This window comes from Monodelphis domestica, chromosome 7 (assembly GCF_027887165.1).
Source record: "Monodelphis domestica isolate mMonDom1 chromosome 7, mMonDom1.pri, whole genome shotgun sequence".
Classification (NCBI taxonomy): domain Eukaryota; kingdom Metazoa; phylum Chordata; class Mammalia; order Didelphimorphia; family Didelphidae; genus Monodelphis; species Monodelphis domestica.
The window spans coordinates 181,002,605-181,025,597 of NC_077233.1; the positions used below are offsets into that span (position 1 = coordinate 181,002,605).

General features: G+C 35.8%; 1 pseudogene; it reads left to right on the forward strand.

Moving 5' to 3' along the window:
• LOC100025917 (V-type proton ATPase 16 kDa proteolipid subunit c-like) overlaps positions 1 to 11,199 on the forward strand; it is a 34,228-nt pseudogene extending 23,029 nt beyond the window's left edge.
• Positions 11,200 to 22,993: the final 11,794 nt, after the last annotated feature.

Below are 22,993 nucleotides of genomic sequence, written 5' to 3' on the forward strand. Positions count from 1 at the left end.
ATTTTCCAAGACCTGGTTCTGTCATTCCAAGTATCTCTATTGTATTAATTCTAAATTCTAGATTTTCTAAATTCTAAATTCTATTTAGAATTCTAATTCTAAATTCTAAAATTCTAAAATCAATCATGACTCAAAGAACTTCCTGTTCTATGTTTAAGCATAGGTCAAAGCCCTTTCCATTGTTTAGCAAAAGGTTTCTGTCCTAAAGTAGTCTTAGGTAGGGAGGAGAAGGACCCTCCCATGCCTAGGGTTTCACATTCCAATAGAGTTTCTTACTATCAGTAGGAAATTTTTTCCAGTATGAAATTTCCCAATGGGGAAATTTCCAACATTCATAAGTCTAAGAAATTTTAAGGTTTACAATAGTATGTGTGTATGTATATATAACCATATATATATATATATATACATATATATATATATAAAATGCTTCACAAAGGAATACACAACAGAGTCAGATATTTCTAATGACAGACAGGATTAGATTTTTTTTATTGCTTTGTATCATGGTCTCAGTGGTATATAAATGGTATTGCTTGTGTTTGTCTGAGACAAATAATAAAGATTTCACATGTTGAGGGTAAATGAATCTCTCTGTATGATGCTCTGGATAGAGTTGGGGTTGTGGTAGAAACATTATAGTACCTTATACTGTATTTGAGAAAGGAAGGTTCTATATATGGGGAAGCTGCCAGAATCAAGACTATCTGAACCCTTGGGAAAAGCCTAGGGCAGTATTGGCAGCAGGCCTAAGGGGCTGAATAGAGGACCACTGGAATAGGAAGCCAGAGGAAGTTGATATTAGACCTTGAGGAACAGTGAACTGCCTGAAAGCTAATTTTCTAAGTGCTGACATATCCTGGGAGGCTAGTAGGGAAGGGTCCCCCCAATTGAATGGGGGAAAAGAAATATCATCCCTGGAGGAAGAGAGTCAAGAGGTTGATGCCATTGGAGTTCAGCTATAGAATGACTCAGTTTGGGTAAGATACACATCTTCATCATTAGTAGACTATTGGGTGTCACATTTCTGATTGCAATGTAGCTGGTGTCACTTACCAATGTTTTCTCCTTGTCAGCCACAAGATGAATTTATCATTCAGCAACAGGAGCTTCCCAGAGAGGTCTTGACAGCCTATCACAGCTTTCAACTGGGAAAAAAATCCCTCTAAAATTAGAAGAGACAGCTTCTGATAAATGGGAAAGGGAAGAGGGAGGACAAAAGAGAGAGAATGCTATTTCATAAATCTGCCATAAAAAATAAGAAATGTTCTAACTGTCCTACACTAATTACCTGCTCCAGATTATAGAAGACATGTGTGCTTTCTCCCTTGTATAGATCATGGAGAATGGGCTACCTGAAAGTGCTCCGTACTGAGTAGCAAATAAGAAGTCCAGAGACTTGTTGTTTGAGGCAATTAATGACTTAAAAAAAGTCCTCTTTTCTGATAAAAGGAACATTTTCTTAACAAAGGAGAAAATTGCAAGGGGAAAGAGTGAACATGAAGCTGGGAGCTTCTATGAGCTTCTACTGTGTTTCCCAGGCATCCTTCCCTATCCATCATCCTTCCTTCTCTCCCTCCCTCCATCCATCTGTCCATCCATCCATCCATCTATCCATCTCAGTAACTTTCTGTGTGATTGGCCTGAGGCAAAGGGAGTGTCACTTCATCCAGTTTTATGCAGAGTGAAAGGAAGGCATAGAAAGGTCAGGAAATTTGCTTCTAGGGTACCCAGTCAATAGATTCATTCCTTCGAGATGATCTAGTTCATTCCCTCATTTGACAAACATGATACAGAACTGAAGAGGGAAATGATTTATTCAAGATCACAATACCTATGGTATCATTTTGTCTCCATAATCCTAGCAGACCTTTTAGGCAAATAGGATAACTATCTTTATCTTACATAAAAAAAAGAAATCCTGGAAGTCAGTTGCAGTTAATATTTTATTTTTGCTTTCATATGCTTAGAACCTAACAAAGTGCATGGCACTAATAAGAACTTGATAAGTGCTTGTTGATTAATTTTACAGATGGAATATTGAGACAGGCATTCAGTCACCTTTCTAACTTCATACAGGCTAGAATATGACTGGAACTCAAGTCTTCTACCTGATTTTACTGAATGGATTTTACTTCCCTATATATTCCAAACATCTTAATATGCAGATTAAAAAAGAAGTGGATATAGAAAGGAAGATCAGGGACATTTGGTTGACTATTAAGAAAGTAGATAGAGAATAAAATTAAAAAAAAAAGAAAAGACAGAGGACATGTGATAGAAGTCTTGAAAAACTAGAGTGTTATTTAACCTTAAGAAAGATTCCAAAATACTTTTTTTTTTCAGTACATATCATAGAAATACTAAATGAATGAGAGTGGAGGTGACAGAATACAGACATACTCTTAAACCTTTTGTTACCAAAAGGGACATTTCTCCAAAAGTGGTAACATGTTCTCCCTTAACTTTACCCTGTTTAAAAGCAAATTTTAATGAGATAATTGTACCAAAATATTAGGGATCCTGAGACCCAAAATGGTTCTAGATTTCATAAATTAATTGGTTTACTACAAGTACTGAAGTAACATAGAAAATAACAAAAATAATTATGACATATCTATATGCCAATTTCTGGCTTTTGAAGAACATTCACATATATGAGCTTATTTACCTTGATGGGTCTATAGATGTTTTAATATAGTGATGTACTACACTCAGTTAAATCATGGTGAATTATAGTCATACCTTCTCATTTTGTGTAGTTCTTGTCCCTATCATTCTGTAAATTCCTTGTAGATGTTCAAGTCAACATGCTAGAAAATTGCCTACAGTTCATTAAATATTCCATGGATATTAGTTAATTCTGGTAGTTAGGTAGTGCAGTGAATAGAGCACCAAGCCTGAAGTCAGGAAGATTTATCTCCTTGAATTCAAATTTGCCCCTAGACACTTATTAGCTTTGTGTCCTTGTGCAAGGTCCTTAACCCTGTTTTCCTCAGTTCCTCATGTAAAATGATCTGGGGAAGGAAATGGTGAAGTACTCCAGTATCTCTGCCAAGAAGATTCCAAATGGGTAACAGAACTGGAGATGACAGAAAAATGATACACATTAATTCTCTAACCACAAGAAATGTTCAATCAGCCTCTTTTTTAGCCCATATTTCCTTGATGATGTCACTTTTTATGCCCAAATAATCTTTGGCAATATATATTTATTTCCTTAAATTCATCTTATATCTATCCATTGCTTTTTGGATCACCTTCCATTAAATTTTTTTGAAATAATTGTGTTCCATGACTTAAAGTCAAATTATATAATCAATTATTTCATATAATCCTCACAAAAGTTTCCATGAGGTAGATAGGGCATATGTAGCTTTTTAAAAATTTACAGTTTAGTAAAATGAGGCTCAGAAAACTAAAATACATTCCCCAAGACAAGATAGATGGTAAATAACAAGGCTAGAATTATTATCTATATCTCTTGTCTATTCTGCCAGACCTCTTTCTGTCATGCTATACTGGAAAGAAATGACACTTTTCCATTTGGGTAGGTAAGTGTGTTCATTAATTCATTTGATTTAGTCACTCAAACATTTTCTGGCTGTGTTACTTTGGGCAAGTCACTAAACCTAGTGACTTCAGCTTTATCATTTGTAAAATGGGGATTCTAAAAATGGGGATCTACCTAGCAGGGATGGTATGAAGATAAAATGAGATAACATTTGTAAAGTGTTTTGCAAACCTTAAAGTACAACATAAATGCTAGCTAGCAAAATTTTTAAGTAATTTCTCTATGAAAGGTACTTTACTAGGTGACTGAATACACAACTAAATCAAACCAAACCTAACCAACACACAGTCCCTGCACTCAAATAGTCTTTTTTTCTACAGTGAGGAAATGATATGATCAGAGATGCTAATTCAAAATATGAGCAAAAGATAAAACTAAATTCAGGAAAGAAGACACTATCATCTGGGCAAGGATTGCCAATAGAAACCTTGAGTAGGAATCAATAGGTAGATAGGTAAAAGGAAAATGAGGAGAGAATAGCATCAGCAAAATCCAAGAAGGAAAATATGTTCAGGAGAGGAGGCAGTAAATTTTATTAAATGCTGAAAATGGTTTAAAAGAATAAAACTTAGAAACAGGCCATTGAATTTAATAATTAAGAGGTCATAGGTACCCTTAGAGAGAGCAGTTTAGTTTGAATGATGAGAATGGAAGCCAGAATGAAAGGAGCTGAAGAGAGAATAGGAGGGGAGCAAGTGGAAGTAATCAATAAAGGTAGCATTTTCTAGGATCATGCCTATGAGAGGGAGGAAAGATTTGTACACTCCCATTTTATGTAATGGTAGGATTTATTGAAAAAAAAATTAAGTGTTCTTTTAAGAAAGGAAGAGAATTGACCATTTTTGTAGGTATCAAGGAAAGGACCAAAAGATAGGAAGAGATTGAAGGGAACATGATTGAAAGGCAAAACTACTAGAAGAGGCAATAGGAAATGGTATAGAGAACACAAATAAAGGGGAGGAAAAAAGCCTTTCAGAGAGGGCCTACCTAAAGCTACACATATTCTATGTCCTGGATTCTATTTTAAGTGAAGTACTATGAAGCCAAGGATCATAAGACCACAAGCTTAGAGTTAGGGGAAATTTTAGAGTTCATCAAGTCTAGTCTCCTAATTTTACAGATGAGGAAACTGAGACCCAGAAATATTAGGTGACTTGATTAGAGTTTAAAATTTAGTATCTCTGGCAATGTGTGAATCCAGATCTCTGACTACTCTGAGTTCACTGGTGTTAATCTCAAATGAAATGGTGAAAACTTAGTCATAAATAAGGATCCCTGTAGGCCACATGTTGACTTCAAAAATGATGTTAACATAATTGTTCTATTGTATTTTTATTTATTTTGTTAAACATTTCCCAATTATAATTTAATCTGATTTCTCGTTTGACACCTCCACATCACACTATGCTGCTTCAGTGTTTTAGTGATCAGCCATAAGCATTTTCCTTTTGGAGATGATAGAATTATAAATTTAGAGCTAGAAGGAACCTTAGTGTACTTATAGTCCAACCTTCTTAAGAAAGCTGAAAACCAAAGAGAATTAATTTTAGGGTATGGTGATTCAGTGGATAAAGTATTGAGCCTGGAGTCTGGAACACCTGAGTTCAAATCTGGCCTTAGACTTTAGTTGTGCGACCCCAATACTTTAATTCTGTATGCCTCAATTACCTCATTTGTAAAATGAGCATAATAATAGCACCTATTTCTCAGGATAATTGTGAGGATCAAATGAGATAATCATCATAAAGAACTTTGGACAGACCTGGTATGTACCAGGTATGTATGACTATGTAGTCAGTGCTATGTAAATGTTGGCTATTCTTATTACTATTACTATTATCAAGTTCATTTGAAAAGTGAGGAGCTTAGCTGGGTTACAACCAGGTCCACTTACTCTACCTATAGGGTTCTTTTCACTTTGCCACCTCAGCATCCTTTTCCTTCAGTAGACGTAAGCCAGAAGTAGATTTTCAAAGGAGTTTACTAGAAATGAAGAGGAAGTTTAAAGAAAGAATAATATATAAAGCCCAGGAATGTTATCCTAGGTCTCCTATTCTGGCCAGTCATAACAAATATAAAATTATTGTCAAAGCCCACCTTAGAAGTCTCAGGCCTAGACTCTACATTTGTTGTTGTTTTAAAATAACTTTTCAGTCATGCCTGACTCATTGTGACCTCTTATGTAGTTTTCTTGGCAAAGATACTGGAGTGGTTTGCCATTTTCTTTTCAAGCTCACTTAAAACAAAAAATCCTTATGTTCTGCCTTAGAACAAATTTGGACCTTCTGTCTCTTAGTTTGTCTCTTAACCTACTGAGCCACTTAGCTATCCCTACTGAAGCTCATTTTACAGATGAGGAAACTGAGGCAAATAGGGTTAAGTGACTGCCCAGGCTCAAACAGCTAGCAAGTGTCTGAGGCCAGATCTGAATTCACAAAGATGAATCTTATTGACTCCAGATCTGGTACTATTATTTACTTCCCCACCTATATGGCTCTAGACTCCACATATCATAGTCATGTTAGGTCCCAGGGAAACCAGCAACAGATATACTTCATTTCTTAATAAGTTCAAGCCTTCTTTGTCTCTTCTAAGAAGCCTCTTCACTCTTGATATTTCTGGCCAATTTCCAGGACTAATGCTTCTAGGGGAATATGATGCTTACGTATTAGCAATTCTCTACCACATTAGTATAGCTCTACCTACTTCACCATAAAATGAAGAATAGGTTTTGAAAGTATTTAAAAATTCAAAATGGAATGTGTAAGCTCCTGGAGAATTGAGACTGCTTTGTTTTTGTCTTTGTATTATAGAGTCATAATTAGGATTGTATTACCTTAGAGTACTGAGGGTAGTTAGCACCTAGGAGGATATTTTCCCTTTCTTTTCTCTGGGACACTATTCTAGCTCATCATCCCTGTGCCTCAAGGTTTGCCACATGCCACACAATCAGGAATGACTAAAGACTTGCTTGTGTCAAACAGCCAGGTCCTGGGCTTCCCACTCTGAGGCTCATCACTATGCCACCCCATCTCTCCCTCTGCTCCCAGTAAGTGAATTTTTGCTAGAAACTTGAATTCCTAATCACAGTTCTGATGGAGTCACATCACTGCTTACTTTCCACATCTTAGGGTAACATTGTTAGAGTAAAAGTTATGTAGGGTGGCTCATTGGCAAAGTCCATAGAGTACTGGACTGGAAGTCAGGAAGGCTCATCTTCCTGAGTTCAGATCTGGCCTCAGACACTTACTAGCTATGTGACCTTGTGTTACTTAACCATGTTTGCCTCTGTTTTCTCATCTACAAAGTGAGCTGGAGTAGGAAACTGAAAACCATTCCAGTATCTTTGCCCAGGAAACCCCAAATGGGGTCATGAAGAGTGAGATACAATTGAAGCAATGGAACAATAATAACAAATAGTCATACAAAATTCTATCCCACATACTCAGGAAGGATTATTTATTCACATAAAGTTAGTCTTTTAGATTAAGAATTGAGTATAGTAAGGGAACAATCATTCTTTCATAGTCTAAGAACTTGGAATAACAGCTCTGCAGCCTCTATGATCATAGACAAATCACTTCATCCCTGTGGTCCTCAGCTTTCTTATATATAAAATGAAGAGGTTGGACTAGGATGATCCCTCAAGACCCTTCCATCTTTAAATTACTTTGATGAGACTGTAAGTTCTGTGAAACCAGGAACTTTAAAATTTTTCTTTGCATTTCCAGTCCTCAGCACAGTGCCCAGCATATAGTAGTCACTTAATAAATGCTAGTTGACTGACTTATTGTGAACTTACCTAATAAAATGCAAATATATTAAATTGGAGAATGAGGCAAATCTAATTCAAGGCCCAGGAATATCTAGGATTGTGTTAAGCCTCTCTCTATCTAGTTATAACCTAAAGGAATAATCTGGGGATGACAGCCCAAGTTCTTTTCTATGATAATAGGGAAGACCTCTAAGGGCACTATTTGTTAAAAGTTACTTTTATGTTCTGGAAAGACAAAGCTGACACTTTATAAGCTTGTGAAAGCCCATTTCAGATATAAGAACCACTGAGAATAAAAAAAATAGTCATAAAACTGGGACTAGAAGAGTCTGTGTTTTCAATTCTACTATATATAAGAAGCCCTGAAGGCAATTCAAATCCACCATTAGATGATTATGTTTGGCAGGACATAAAACACAAAAATAAGTTGTGAGGGCAGGAATCCCACTGGGTCTTTGAAGATATAACTAGTTGTTCCCCACTGTTTGACCTGTCTTTTATTAAAAGGAGGAACATGTAAAATGGATAAGAGAGATGGGCTTGTTCATAAAACATCTAGTTAGAAATGACACAGCTACAGGGCATGCTATTCAGGCTTCTGAGATGCTCTGTCAGCATCTGTAGACAGCAAGATAATTTTGGCTTAGAACCTTGAAGGGCAGAGATGGAGACTCAGGTTGGAGAAACAGAGCTCCTTCATCACTAGTTCCAAGGAACTTGATAGTGCTTTAGCTTACCTTTGTGATTAGGTTTTTGTCAAAGATCTTTGGAACAACCGTATTATAGAGTTGCATATAAATTTCTTTTTAAAAACATGAGCCATGTGGAAAGAATAATGAAATGTGTTCCATTGGACAGCTGACTTCAGAATCCTACTTTACCTATTATCTTTTATTTTGAAATAATTTATGATGAGCTTTACTTTCCTCCCCCAATTCTACATCTTTAGTAGAGGAAGAAGACTGTATATTTCCTTTTTCAGAGGTCAACTACATCCCTGGGGTTAGAAAACTTGGCATTCTGAATTTTAATATTCTCCTTGTAAATATTAGAGGATTTACTGAGTCTCTAATTTGCCTTGTTGGAAGTTAAATTGTTTAAATGTGCTTACTTTATAAAGGTTTGTTTTGTAAGCAAAGATGATGCACCTGTCCCATTTCAACAATTCAACATTTATTAAGGGCTTCTTATGTACAAGCCAATGTGCTTAGGCACTATCCTAGGTGCTGAAGATACGAAAATAAAAGCAAAACAGAGCCTGCCTTTGTGAATCTCATATGTTACTTATATTTGCATAGTATTTATACTTTTCTATAGTTTTTCAGATCATTTGATTATTGACTTGGAGGTGAAAGGAGCTTTATTGACAGATGAAGAAATTGAGGTCCATGGGGATGTGTCACTCTATTATTTCATTTATTCTCAACACAACTATAAGGGAAGGGAAAGGTATTATTGTCTCATTTGGCAAATGATGAAACTAAGATATAAAGATTGTGGGGCCATTGGCAATTTACTTCTCTATGTCTCAGTTTTCTTCTCTGAAACTGAGGGCAACAGAGTGAATGACCTCTAAGTACCTTTTCATAATCACAAAACATTTTATGAAATTTATATTCAAGTAGGAATTAGGTGCCATAAATTTCTTTTAAAATTTATCAGAAGAGAAATATACTTTATATCTTTCTTTCAGAGTGTATGTATTGGGGTGTGGTATTAAGGAAGAGTACAGCTGCTTGGGATGTCAACCCTATGGCTAGAACCCTAGTTATAAGCTAAAAGTTTGCCTTTGTTGATCATAGAGTAAGGTTGTTGAGGTGTGGTAAGTGAGGGTTCTAAGTGTTAATGTCCTTCAAAGCCAATTAATGAGTTTTTCTTTTAATCTTATATAGCAGGATTCTGCCTTCTTACCTAGCTCTGAAATCAGCTATAATTATTCATCTACTGGCACATAATTCCTTTCTTTTAAGGTTTCAGGTTGAAGAGGTTTGGCCTCAAAGAACTTAAATTCCTCTATCTTGTTGATCATATAACTCTCATCCTGCATCGTGGATACATTTTATGGGATTTTTGAATTTCTTTTAATTTGAGACACATGTCCAGAAACCTGGATTTCTTAGTGTTTTCTGGATGCAACTGCCCACTTTATATTACACCATTCACAACATTCCAGAAAAACATTGAGGTAAAAACAAAACAGAACTCACTGCATGAGTAACTTTGTAGCCCAAGGGTCCCAGAATGCAATTCCTGGAATATATTAACTGTATCAGATATGTTAAATTATTTATTTATGATCCTTGTTTTCTCTTACTACTCTTTGCTGACAACATCACAGTGTGGCTCTCTTTAGTTCCCTGTTTCTCTCAGTTGGTGATCCCTTGGTGTCACTTTCACATATACTACAAATTGTCTTTTGGCATAGTTTTCTCACAATTTTTGTTCCCTTTGCAATGGTATAAAGGTCTCGTGAAACAACACTTAACTCTGCTCTTACTTGTTGTTCAGTTGTTTCAATCATGTCTGATGTTTTGTGACTCCATTTAGGGTTTTCTTGTCAAAAATATATCAGTGATTTTGCTATTTTTTCCTCCAACTCATTTTACAGATAAGGAAACTGAGGCAAACAGGGTTAAGTGACTTTCTCAGGGTCATATGGATAATAAATGTCTGAGCCTGGATTTGAACTCATGAAGATGAGTCTTCCTGATTCCAAGCCCAGAGCTCTATCTACTGAGCCACATTAGGCTCTTCTATTTGCTATAGCTCCTGAATGTCTACACATACAGAATCCAATCATGCCATGGAATATGAGAGTCCTTGTCAAAAACTCCAGGGCCACGTAAGATGCCTTCAAATCTTAATTCCATTTCCCTCTCTCTGACACCAAAGACTGTATATTTTACCCAAAGGTGAGAATCTACATAACCTCTCTGGAGCAGAGAGGATGTAGAGGAGTTACAATCCAACAGATTTTTGCAGAGAGCAATAGGGAACAAAATGAAGCTGCATAGCAGCTGAATCCCAGTAGATGGAAGCAGAGAGCAGCTCAGTGAAGGTCCTCAGCAGAGAGCAGCACAGGATAAATGAGTACACAACAGAAGACCAGTTCAGTGGAGGATGCAGTTTGTGTGATGACATCACCAGAGATGCCTAGCAGTTCTGTAGCATCGGAGATGTAACATGTCCTTGCTACATATTTGACCTTGTCACATATCCCTTACATACGTGTCTTTTCACTTGCATTCCCTGACCATAAGTATTCACTGTGCTATTCATATTCATGGTCACATAAGCTTCTTTGTGTTTTCCTCTCCCCCACTTATGTCCTGATAAACTGTGGGAGAATGTGCTATTGCACTTCTCTCTCTCTCTGTCTCTCTCTGTCTCTCTCTGTCTCTGTCTCTCTCTCTCTGTCTCTCTCATCTATTATTTGATCTAGTAAAGGAAATGCATCAGTAGGGATTTGAGTAGAGTTTTGTCCATAAAGCGCCTTGAATCTAGGATAGATTTCTGAAAGTTCACATATGAGAATGAGTTCCAGATGCTACATATAGACTTTTAAGTATAATTTCCCCACTTTCCTCCTCAGCTCCACCAAGGTAGATCTTTTTAAGTATGGTCATAAGAGTCAGACAAAGTTACCCTCTCTTTTTAGAGTGGTGCCCTGATAGCAAGTACCATTTCATGTAGAACCAACAGGCATATGGAGGCCATGTGGTTGGTCCAAGTTGGAAAAAAATGGTTGTGGGTCAAAAATGCTAAAGAAACAGCTTGTGCTCCAGAAATGTCTGAGTCATTTGAAAAGGTGGAAAAAATTCCTTTTAAAGTTGGCAACGTTCCTGTGTGAGCATGTCACACACAGTTTTCCTGGCAGAGGTACTCACTGCAGCAGTTTGGAGCATAAGTACATATGACATCCACATTATTACCAAATAAATTCATTAGAAATGATGCTATCACAGTGAATAGCAAATGAATGAATAGTGGCAGGACAATAAATTAAAGTGTTACACAAACACCATTCTTGCCACATTGGAAATTTTTTGAAGCACTATCACTCCTACAGTCAAGTTCATTACAAGGTAGGATTTGATTTTGCAATTCATCAAATCACAGAAAAAGAGTATATTAATACCAGAGGGAATTTAAAAGGTCATCTCAAATAACTCCTTATTTTACAGATGGGAAAATTGAGGCCCCAAAATGAAAATTCCTAATCTAGGATCACACAGATCTCATGATTCCCAGGCTAATGATCTATTCTATTCAAATTTCTATCATTATTTCTTTCACCTCAGTACCCAAATTCCAGGTGTGCACATTGTTTGGGGTTTGTCTTCCCATGTGAAATGGCAGAAATTGACTTTCTGATGGGTAGAGCTTTAGGACTTATGACAAGGGAGCATGGTTTATGTACAAATAGCTTTGCCTCATAACCCTGAAATCATATTGCATAGGGTAAGTTAGTTATTCAAATACCAAATGACCTTGTCATAAGTTATTCCCATGATCTTTACCCTGAGGAAGTAAGACTCCAGAGTACTTTTAAATGGAACTTTTTTTCCAACTTGTTTGCTCTCCATAAGTATAAGGGAAGATAATTATAATCATTAAGATAATGATAAATACTTTAGTTTATAAAGCTTAATACTTTTATAGTTAGTTATTAATATATTTTGTTTTCATATCACCTTTATTTCCTAACACATCCCTCCTACTCTTTCCCAGAAAATCATCTTTTTAACAAAGAATTTTAAAAGGGGGAAAATAGTTCAATAAAACTAATACATCAACGGAATCCTATGGCCTTCTATTTTTCAAAGCACTTTCATATACATTGTTCCATTTGATCCACATCTAACCTCACATGGGTGGGCTCAGAATCAAATGTGATAATATATGTCAAAGTTCTTTGTATTTTGCCAAAGTTCGAAGCCTTATAGAAATGTAAAGAATTATTATTATTGCTCTTATTATATGTTCTATGACAGTGAGTCATAGAACACTACAGTCTTTGAAGAATTGAAATTGAGGATCATTGAAAGGGCAATGGAGAGGTGGATGGTGACTGTGTGTAGGATGTAACACATTTCAAATGAGGATTTATTGCAGAATGGTAATAGTGTAAGGAGGTTAACAAAGAAATGGAGGATCCTGAGAAAATATAGGCTGACCACATGGCAAGAGAACCAATTAAACTTCCAAGGGTTTCCTTGGGATTATGAGGAAAAATGAAAAGGGACATCAATACATTGGGTGGTATTCCCTGTGTTAACCTCTGTACCATGCATTGGGATGGCTCTCAGAGTTGAGTTCAGTTGGTAAGAGATTATTGGTGAAGGATATTACTAGAGATTAATTCCTTTTGGCTAATGTCTATAGGAGTCCTTTGATATTTTTGATTAAACAGATGGTAATTTAGTTTTAAAAAACACCATACTTTCCACCTTAGAATCAGTACACCAAGTATTGGTTCTAAAACAAAAGAGCAGTAAAGACTAGGCAACTGGTGTTAAGTGATTTGCCCAGGGTAACACAGCTAGAAGCTAAACTTAATTAAGGGAACCAAAAGGGAACACTGTAATAGAAAGCATCCTGGGCTTGGACTTGGGAGACCTGGGCTTCCTGCAGACTAACTTGGTGATCTTAGGCAAGTCATTTGTCGCATTCGACTGGTAATAAAACAGTTTGTCTACATTTGGGTTAGAAATAGAGAGAATAGGTCCAGGGGGCACAGTGAAAGAGCAATGAATTTAAAGTTACAAGACAGGTTTTAATTCCAACTCTCATTCTTACTACCCATATGACTTTGCATGAACCACATTTTTTAGAACTCAATTTCCTTATCTGAAAAATGGGAATAATGTTAAACCACATGATCAGTCTCTAAGCTCAGCTCAAAAAGCACATAATCTATATGATTACTTAACAGTTGAGTAGCAAGCCAGCAAGACAGAAATTGGTAGAAAGTATTCAGGGGGAAGGAAGAGGGAATTGATGAGTAGATTACTTACTTAGGGATAGCAATAAATGAAGAACTGCTTAGGAAGGTAGACCTGGGAAGAAGGACTCATGATATGAATGAAGAAAATGAAGGCCTTGAGTAGGGGATGAGTTGTGATGAGAGAAGAAGGTCCTAGAAAGGCAAAGTTGGAAAAAGCTGAACACAAACTTTGCCTGCTTCAAATTTCAACTATGGATTGGAGGAGGCAAAGACACATTTGTATGGTCTACATTCAATATTTTTCATTTGTTATCTTAAAAATGTGTTTTATGGGATTTACTCTTCAAAGAATCATAGGATTATAGATTTAAATCTGAAAGGGAACTTAGAGATCATTAAGTCCAAATTCTGCATTTTATTGATGAGGAAACTGAAGTACAGAGAATTTTAGTGCCCATGACCATAGATATAGTTTCAGAGCTGGGAATTGAATTCAGCACTTCTGACTGTAATTTCTGAACTTTTTCCTGAGACAAGCATCAAATACAAACCATGGCAAAGAAAGGGAAATAGCTTGAATAAATATTAAGGATAAAGAGAGATGTTTCATTTCCACTGTTTTCAGTATGTACCTGTCAGTCATTCTAATTATAGTGCAATGAGGAACATGTCCTTAGAGATGATAGGGTCAAGACGGTATAGATGTATTGTTTGGCAACGGAGTCCATGGTAAGAGTAGCATGAAAGAAGTGACACTAAAAGGATGTTAATATAGATGCCTAGGCCCTGTGGTCCTAGGTCCTAGGACTTGTTACCATTGAAGGCTACTAGATGACAGGAAATTTCATCATGAAGGGAAATCAGTTGAATAAGCTAGTCAGGAAAATTTTACTTAGGTGCATGAGGCAGAAATAGAGGATGAGTAACAGTTGAGAGAGTACTGGATTTGGAGTCAGAGGACTTATATTTGAATACCAATCCTCTTACTCATTTTCTTTCTCTCTACTAAACTATAATTTCCTTAGATATAGAAGGATATTTGACTTTAGTGAATGTTATATCCTTTTCTAGATCAAAATTCAAGATGTTGCATTGAATAGAAAGAGAGAATAAGTTTCCATGATTTTAAGCATAAAAATGGAGATTCAAAGAATGACCATCCTAAATCACTAGACCTTTAACCCATGGGGAGAATAGCACGGAACACCAGTTGTATTGTAGTTATTGTCACCTGGAAGTCCAGGGGAGGGGGGCAGTAATGGGTTTTAAGTGAGGTATCTTATGATTGAATTCTAATTGAACATAGAAAGTATTTATCTTGGTTCCTATAATCATAACTGAGAGACAGATTGTGAAAGATTGACTTACCCCAGTTTTGCTAAGCAATTCCATAACAAGAGAGCTCATATAAAGACAAAATCTGGTAGAAAGTTTTCAGCAGGAAGGAAAAGGAAGTAGATTACTTACTAGCTATGTAATCATGGCGAATTAAATTATACTTTGTGTTCCTCAATTTCCTCAGCTATAAAGTGGGCATAGTAATAGTATTTGCCTCACAGGATTGTTGTCAGGATCAAATGAGATAATTTATGTAAGGTGCTTAGTAGTACCTGGCACATATCAAGGGCTTAATAAATTCTTATTCCTTCTTCCTATATCTAGGCAGGATTCTGGAGTCAGCTTGAGTATATTTGGGAGAACCAATTATTAAATTTTCATTGTGAGCATCAGAGGAGCAAAAGGTTTGGGCTGTCATATTCTGGAAGGAAAGGAATTACAATTACAACTGATAATATACTGCCCAGAAAAACTGAGTACAACCTTTCAGGGGATAAATGGATATTTAGTGAAATAGAAGATTTTTTAAAAATTCTTGGTGAAACAACCACAGCTGAATAGAAAAATCTGACAAACACAAGACTCAAGAGAAGCATAAAAAGGTAAATATGTAAGAGTAATTTTAAGGGGTTCAATAAAGTTACACTATTTACATTACACCTTGGAAATCAAACAAAAATATCAGGTCTTTACTGACTATTTTGTTCATTGCCTTCACTGAAGAAAATGTTGATAATGTAATAATAATAAACTTAAAAGTGTACACTACATATTTTTCTTTTATTATTAGTTAAACATTTAACAGCACACACCTTTATCTAGTTGTTTTTGTCATAAAGGTGTAGTAATAAGTTATATAATATTTTCCCCTCATTTTTATAGAAAACAAATTAAAGATAACCATGGAAGAAAATGTTTTAAACTCTGCTACCAAAACTTACTAAAAATAAACATATAAATAGAAGATTAAATAAATAAATATTGTATCAACTTTAACTTTTATCTGTTATTATGACTTTCCCAACTCCCTTTATTTCCTCCATGGTTTCTTGTTTTTTTTTTTATTTAATTTTATTTTTAAATTTATTTATTTATTTGTCATTATAAATTATTTATTTAGTCAATTTAGAACATTATTTCTTGGTATAAAAATCATATTCTTTGCCTTCCTTCCCTAGCCCCACCCTTCCTGTAGGAGACAAGCAATTACACTGGGTATTACATGTGTCCTTGATCAAAACCTATTTCCATGTTGTTGGTATTTGCATTAGGATGTTCATTTGAAGTCTATATCCCCAATCATATCCCCTCCACCCATGTAATCAAGCAGTTGTTTTTCTTCTGTGTTTCTACTCCCACAGTTTTCCCTCTGAATGTGGATAGTGTTCTTTCTCGTAGATCTCTCCAAGATGTTCAGGATCGCTGCATTGCAACTAATGGAGCAGTCCATTACATTCAATTGTACCACAGTGTATCGGTCCCTGTGTACAATGTTCTCCCGATTCTGTTCCTTTAGCTCTGAATGAATTCCTGGAGGTCATTCCAGTTCCCCTGGAATTCCTCCTCTTTATTATTCCATTGAGCACAATAGTATTCCATCACCAACATATACCACAATTTGTTTAGCCATTCCCCAATTGAAGGGCATCCCCTTATTTTCCAATTTTTTTTGCCACCACAAAGAGCACAGCTATGAATATTCTTGAACAAGTCTTTTTTCTTATTATCTCTTTGGGGTACAAATCCAGCAGTGCTATGGCTGGATCAAAGTTCTTGAATTTGGCCATAATATTCCTGGGTGTTATCAGTTGGGGATTAAGTACAGGAGGTGATCTGTGGATTCTTTCAATCTCCACTTTGCCCTCTTGTTCTAAAATATCAGGGCAGTTTTCTTGGATAATTTCTTGTAGGATGATGTCCAGGATTTTTCTTTTGATAGACCAAAGATTCTTAAGTTGTCTCTCCTGGAACGATTTTATAAATCTTTTGTTTTGTGAATGAGGTGCTTCATATTTTCCTGAAATTTTTTCATTCTTTTCATTTTGTTTTATAGTGTCCTGCTGCCTTACAAAGTCACTGCCTTTGAATTGTTGTATTCTGGTTTTTTAAAGGCTGGATTTCATCCCTGACTTTTTGGTCATCCTCTCCTTCTGATCTTTCATCTCCTTTGCCTCATTTTCAAGCTCATTTATTTTGGCTTTCAATACACTGTTTTCTGTTTCCAGATGACTTATCTTGCCCTTTAAGTTTTTTCCTAGTTTTCTTCAGCCTCTCTTTATTGTGTTTTGAATTGCATTTTGATTTCTTCCAAAGCCTGTATCCAATTTTCTGGAGTTTCTGTTTTTTTTTTGTTTGTTTCTTTGTTTGTTTGCTTAAAAATTTTTTTTTTGCTTGGCATTACTTCATTCTTCTCTGTTCCATTTGCTCTTTGTTTATTGCCTGTAGAGAAACTGTCAACTGTAATTTCTTTTTTTCTTTTTCTGTTGTTTGCTCATGTTTACTCCTTCTTCATTTGCTGTAGTTGCCTGCGCTTTTGCTCCTCTCATTTTTTTTTGTTGGATCTGTGGTTTTGGGCTTTTCTTTCAGCCTTCACCCTTGGAACTTAGTCAGCAAATCTCTCAGAACAGTCTGTGGGGGAGGGGTGTTGGATCTTGAGCTTCCAGGCCCTCTGAAGGCTTTGATGAGATTCAGCCCAGCTGAGTTGCAGAGCTGGATGTGCCTTGAGGCCAAAACCTTGGGAAGGGGTGGCAATATAGAGTGTCTCCACTGCTTCAACTAGACTGCCTGCTCTGTGCTTCTTCTCTAACTACTTTCCCACCACCTGTGTTCAACATTCTGAGCCTGGCACAGCTTTGTCCACAAGGTGCTCCCTCTAGACTAGCACCCTTGCCAACCCAGAGGTTTCAGTTACTGCTGGAGGCTTAGCATTCTAGGTGGGGAAAGGGTCCTAGGACCTTCCTTCTTCCTTCCCCTTAAACCCAAGTGTTCTCAAATTCAGGCTTTTGCAGCATGTACCTTTTAAGTTGAGTCCAACAGGAGGGTTCCTTGGCTCTGTCCTGTTGTTAGGGTTGATTTTCAGTACCCTAGGAACATTTAGTTTGTAACTGGTAAGGAAAGGTTTTCAGAAGTCTGAACTTTTACTGCCTCTATACTGCCATCTTGACTCTGCCTCCCATGGCTTCTTATAATATGGAACATTTTTTAAAACTCCTAAAACAGTGATGAAAGATGGGTGGATAACCTTGTAGACAAGGTAAAAGATCTGCCTCTAGTACATACTGATTGTACAAGGGCAAGTTGCCTAACTGAGAGGGCATAATAATGTAAATAATAGGATAGTGTAATATTCTAGGGAAGCAGAAAGAGGAAATCCTGTAACCTTTTCTCTGAGGGGTCCTAAGTAAAGAAGGTGATGGTAGATAAAAATTAGTAGATGTTACCAAAAAATAAATCCATATAAAAGTCTTGCAAGGTAACTATTCTTCCTCTCATCCTGGCCTGTGGAAGCTACAAGTTTTTATTATTTATTATTAATTTATTTTATTAATTTCCATCCAACCTATGCTCATAACATAGCCTTTTAAGGGGACAGATAACAGCAATTCACTTTTCAGAGAGAATTTAGGCATGTTAACTTGAGAGAGATCTTTGTTGTTAAGCACTTTTCTTAGTACTTTGTAGGATCCCACAGAAGCAAATTGTTTGGAAGCATGGTTATACTGAGGAAGAATTCCTGAGAAATAAGCATAATTTTGCCTTTGTAGATGATGCACTAAAAATTTAAAGGGTCTTATCCTTAAAGAGCTTGACAAATTTTCTATGGCAGCACTCTGTTCTTGAGAAATGCATGTCATTCCCCCTCATGGAAAAGTTGACATATCTTACCTCCTCCTAATGTAAATATTACTGATGTTTAAACACCCCTCCTCTACCTACCTACTTATTTCTTGAAGGCTGTTTCTTACTGTTTTTAATTCTTTATAAGATGAATAGTTATTAAGAAATTGTTTTCTAGTTGGGTCGCCACAATGTGACAAGGAAATCACTTTAAAAGACTGATATATATTAATTTAAGGTCGCCAAGGAATTCAGCTATGTAATTCCTAAATGAAAACTCAAGTCAGCAGTCAACCTTTTATGGAGTTTTTAATTACAAACAGGAGGAAGAAAGGTATTAGAGATAAAGAGAGAGAGAGATAGAGAGAGAAAGAGAGAAAGAGAGAGAAAGAGAGAGAGAGAGAGAGAGAGAGAGAGAGAGAGAGAGAGAGAGAGAGAGAGAGAGAGAGAGAGAGAGAGAGAGAAAGGGGAGAGAAGGGAATAGGGCTTAAATACCCCCTCTGTTTAGGCTGGGCCAAAAGGCCCAAGCCCTTAGATAGCTGAGGCAAAGAAAAGAGATCAGTCCCTATCACTCACGTGACCAAAATGGAGAAACAGTCTCAGGGGCCTCCACCTCCAGCCTCCTTCAGAGCAAAACTTCTCAGAGCACCACCTCTCAGAGCAAAACCTCTCCAACCACACCTCAGTCCTCAGACCCCCTCTATCTTTAAGGAAACCATCTCAGTTCCCTCCCCTCAGTTCTCACATCTACCAATCACTGTCCATGTCTTCCCTGTGCCAATGGTGGTTCTACCTTAACCTAGGACCGCCCAGTGGTCTGTGGCTTTGCACATGTCTGTTGAAGGTCATATTCTCAAATAATTAAATCTTGATCTATGCTGCAGCCCTTCCTAAATCCTGTTAGGACTGAGTAGGGTGGAAATTGTATTTTCCAAGACCTGGTTCTGTCATTCCAAGTATCTCTATTGTATCAATTCTAAAATCAATCATGACTCAAAGAACTTCCTGTTCTATGCTTAAGCATAGGTCAAAGCCCTTTCCATTGTTCAGCAAAAGTTTTCTGTCCTAAAGTAATCTTAGGTAGGGAGGAGAAGGACCCTCCCTACCTAATGTTGGAAATGGGGAAATTTCCAACATTCATAAGTCTAAGAAATTTTAAGGTTTACAATACAAAGTAAATAAATAAAGGAATTATATTTCCCTTTGCCAAAGAATTATCTACTTCAGACATTTCAAGCAAACGACATGTAAGGAAATCTGCTTTGCTTTCTTTCACTATTATTTTTGATGTTTTTAAAAAGTTGAGATGAAATAAAGGATTGGATATTTAAAAGGTCAAGGGGTAAAATGGAGAAATTATTCATAGGGATGTGGAAATTTGTGACACTCCAACATTAAAACATAAATAATGTTTGTTAGCAACATGATGCATTTTTTAAACATAATAAAAAGTAAAATCTATTATTTTCTGACATAAAGAATGTTAAATTATTTTGTTTTAAGAACAACAAAAATAAATCTATATTTCTAAAAACCCATAGAAAATTTTAATACAATGAGAAGTTTTTAATACGTGATTTAAGAACACCTGGAGAAGATTCAGGTATACTTGTCCATGCCTGCATTAAAAGGCAATTCAAAAATATTTGGAAAAAGAAAAAAGATCTATTGGATTGATATAGGCAAACAGCTGGAGAACTGTTTGAGGACAGGAGAAACTAAGAATCATTTAAAGCACTTACTAGTCAGAGAGTAACAGAGAAATGTTAAGGGAATTATTAATAATTATACTATAAATTGAAATGGAAACTATTAGAGCCAGGAATTGTGAAAAATATGTGGGACACTATAAATATAGAAAAGTAAACCACAAAAACCACATAATGACAAAACAGGTGTTTAGAGAAACAATTCTTTTAACAGCTCAGTAAAAAGTAAACTATTCTCTTTGTAGTTTTTTGTTTGTTTGTTTGTTTTGTTTCCTTGAACCCTTATTCTAATTGACTAAGACTCTTAAGTACCAAAGTTAGTGCTGATTTTCATATTCTTGGCATTCTGGGTTATCTATACCTGAAGTAATTCAATAGGTGTTCTAATTAAGTATCTTCTAGGTAGCTAGATGGTGCAGTAGATAGAGTACTGGACCTGAAATCAGGAAGATCAGAGTTTGAATACTGACTTAGGTATTTACTAACCATGTAACTTTGGGTGAGTAACTTAACCTGTCTACCTTAATTTCTTCATTCAGTAAGAGAGGATGATAAAAGCACCTACCTTCCAGGATTATTGTGAAGATCATATATGATAATAATATAAAGAATAAATAGAATAAAATAAGAATAAAATAATCAAATAGAGAAATGAATGGAAAACATTTTGAAAACCTTAAGTCATTACATGAATGTTAGCTATTTAAATTATTCATATGGTGGCATTTATCCAAGAAAAAGGCATAACAGGACAGTTAGGTGGTACAGTGGATAAAGTGCTGGGCCTGAAGTTAGGAAGGCTCATCTTCCTGAGTTCAGTTCTGGCCTTAAACATATACTAACTGTGTGTCTCTTGGCAAGTCATTTAACCCTGTTTACTTCAGTAAATTGAGGTGGAAAAGGAAATGACAAAAAATTCCAGTATCTTTGCCAAGAAAACCCCAAATGGAGCAACAAAAAGTTGGACACGCCTGAAACAATTGAACAACAACAACAACAACAATAACAACAACAACAACAACAACAACAACAACAGAGGTATAATACCTGGAAGGAATTACAAATATTTCAGTGGACTTAGGCTGCAAACTCAATCATCTTTTAGTGCTGAAAACATTGTTGTAGGTTTTTATTCTCTTGAGTATTCTGCCATTGTATGCTACTTCTGTCATTTATGAACTGGGATATAATGATGGGCATTTTTAGTATCCCCTCATAAGAGGCACACTTGGTATATCATCACATCAGATCTGTACCTCTGAGCATACCTTCCTCCTATACAACTCTAAAGTATAGTAAGATGTATTATTTTTGTTACCCTATTTTTTAAAACAGAAAATAGATTTTTTAAAAAGATTAAAGAATTTTAGGGAAGGGAATTTTCTAAATTTCTAAATTCTAAAGAATTAATAGTGTAATCTTATATGCTTAGCTTATGCTAAGAATAAAATAATCAAGTAGAGCAATGAATGAATAAATTAATTGATAAATGAATGAGTCAATACACATATAAATGAATAAATATGCTTTTTTTGTGGAAGACACCTATGATTTCATTGGTAGAAGGAATTCCCTCTTCTAAAGCATACCAGCAACTAATCGAAGATCTGCAATTATAGAGAGCTGCTCAGAATGCTCTCAGGTTAAGTGACTTGCCCAGGGACACAGAACCAGTATATATCTACATCTACATCTACATCTATCTATATCTATGTGTGTATGTATGCATATAGATACATAAATAATATATATTGCATATATATTATATATGTATATATATATAGTTTGACCTGAACCAACATCTTACCTCCAAGATTACCTCTCCACTACACTATGCTGCCTCACATCCTTCATCCATTTCATTGTAAAATAGGAAGAATCAAAATGTATTGTAAAGTAAAGCAGAAGTACCATGTGGTTTGCTGAAAATATGTGTATAATATTTTAGTATCTACACATGAATGACATTTAGTAAAACTAACGTTCAACTATTTCGTTATATTGTTCTATAATATGTCCCAAATAGCAAGCTTTGATAATCACTGTACACTTTTCTTAAAAACTATGTTTACTGATTGTCTTCTAACCTGATGATACGCAGAAATAATTTGATATTTGTAGATAAGTGCTCTTTCTTGACAGCTCAAACATTTAAATTATGCAATGCAAAATAAGATAATTACAAAGGAACATTTGTCATCTGGCATATGAAATCTCCAGGTAAATGGTATAATTATACAATATCTGTTTTATATCAATAGAAGGAGGGATATCTGATATTTATCAGCAAACTTCTACCACTCATTTTTTGATGTCAAATTCATTACACAGAATGTTATAAACTTCTGATACCTTACCAAACATCCTCATCCTTTTACAATCATGAACTAGTGCTCTCAGGTAAATTAGGTACCAAGATTGTCTTTTCACCCTGGGATACACTCAGTTTAAATAGTCTTACAAACCTATCATCAAAATTACTTAAGAGTCTGCTATCCATTTCTTTTTTTAAAAAATTAATTAATTTAGTCAATTTAGAACATTATTCCTTGGTTACAAGACTCACATTATTTCCCTCCCTCCCCTCCACCCACCCTTTCTGCAGCTGTTGCACAATTACATTGGATATTACATGTGTCCTTGATCAGAACCCATTTCTATGTTGTTGGTGTTTGCATTAGGATGTTCATTTAGTCTACATCCCCAGCCATATCCCCTTGACCCATGCATTCAAGCAGTTGTTTTTCTTCTGTGTTTCCGCTCCCACAGTTTTTCCTCTGAATGTGGATAATGATTTTTCTTGTAGATTTCTC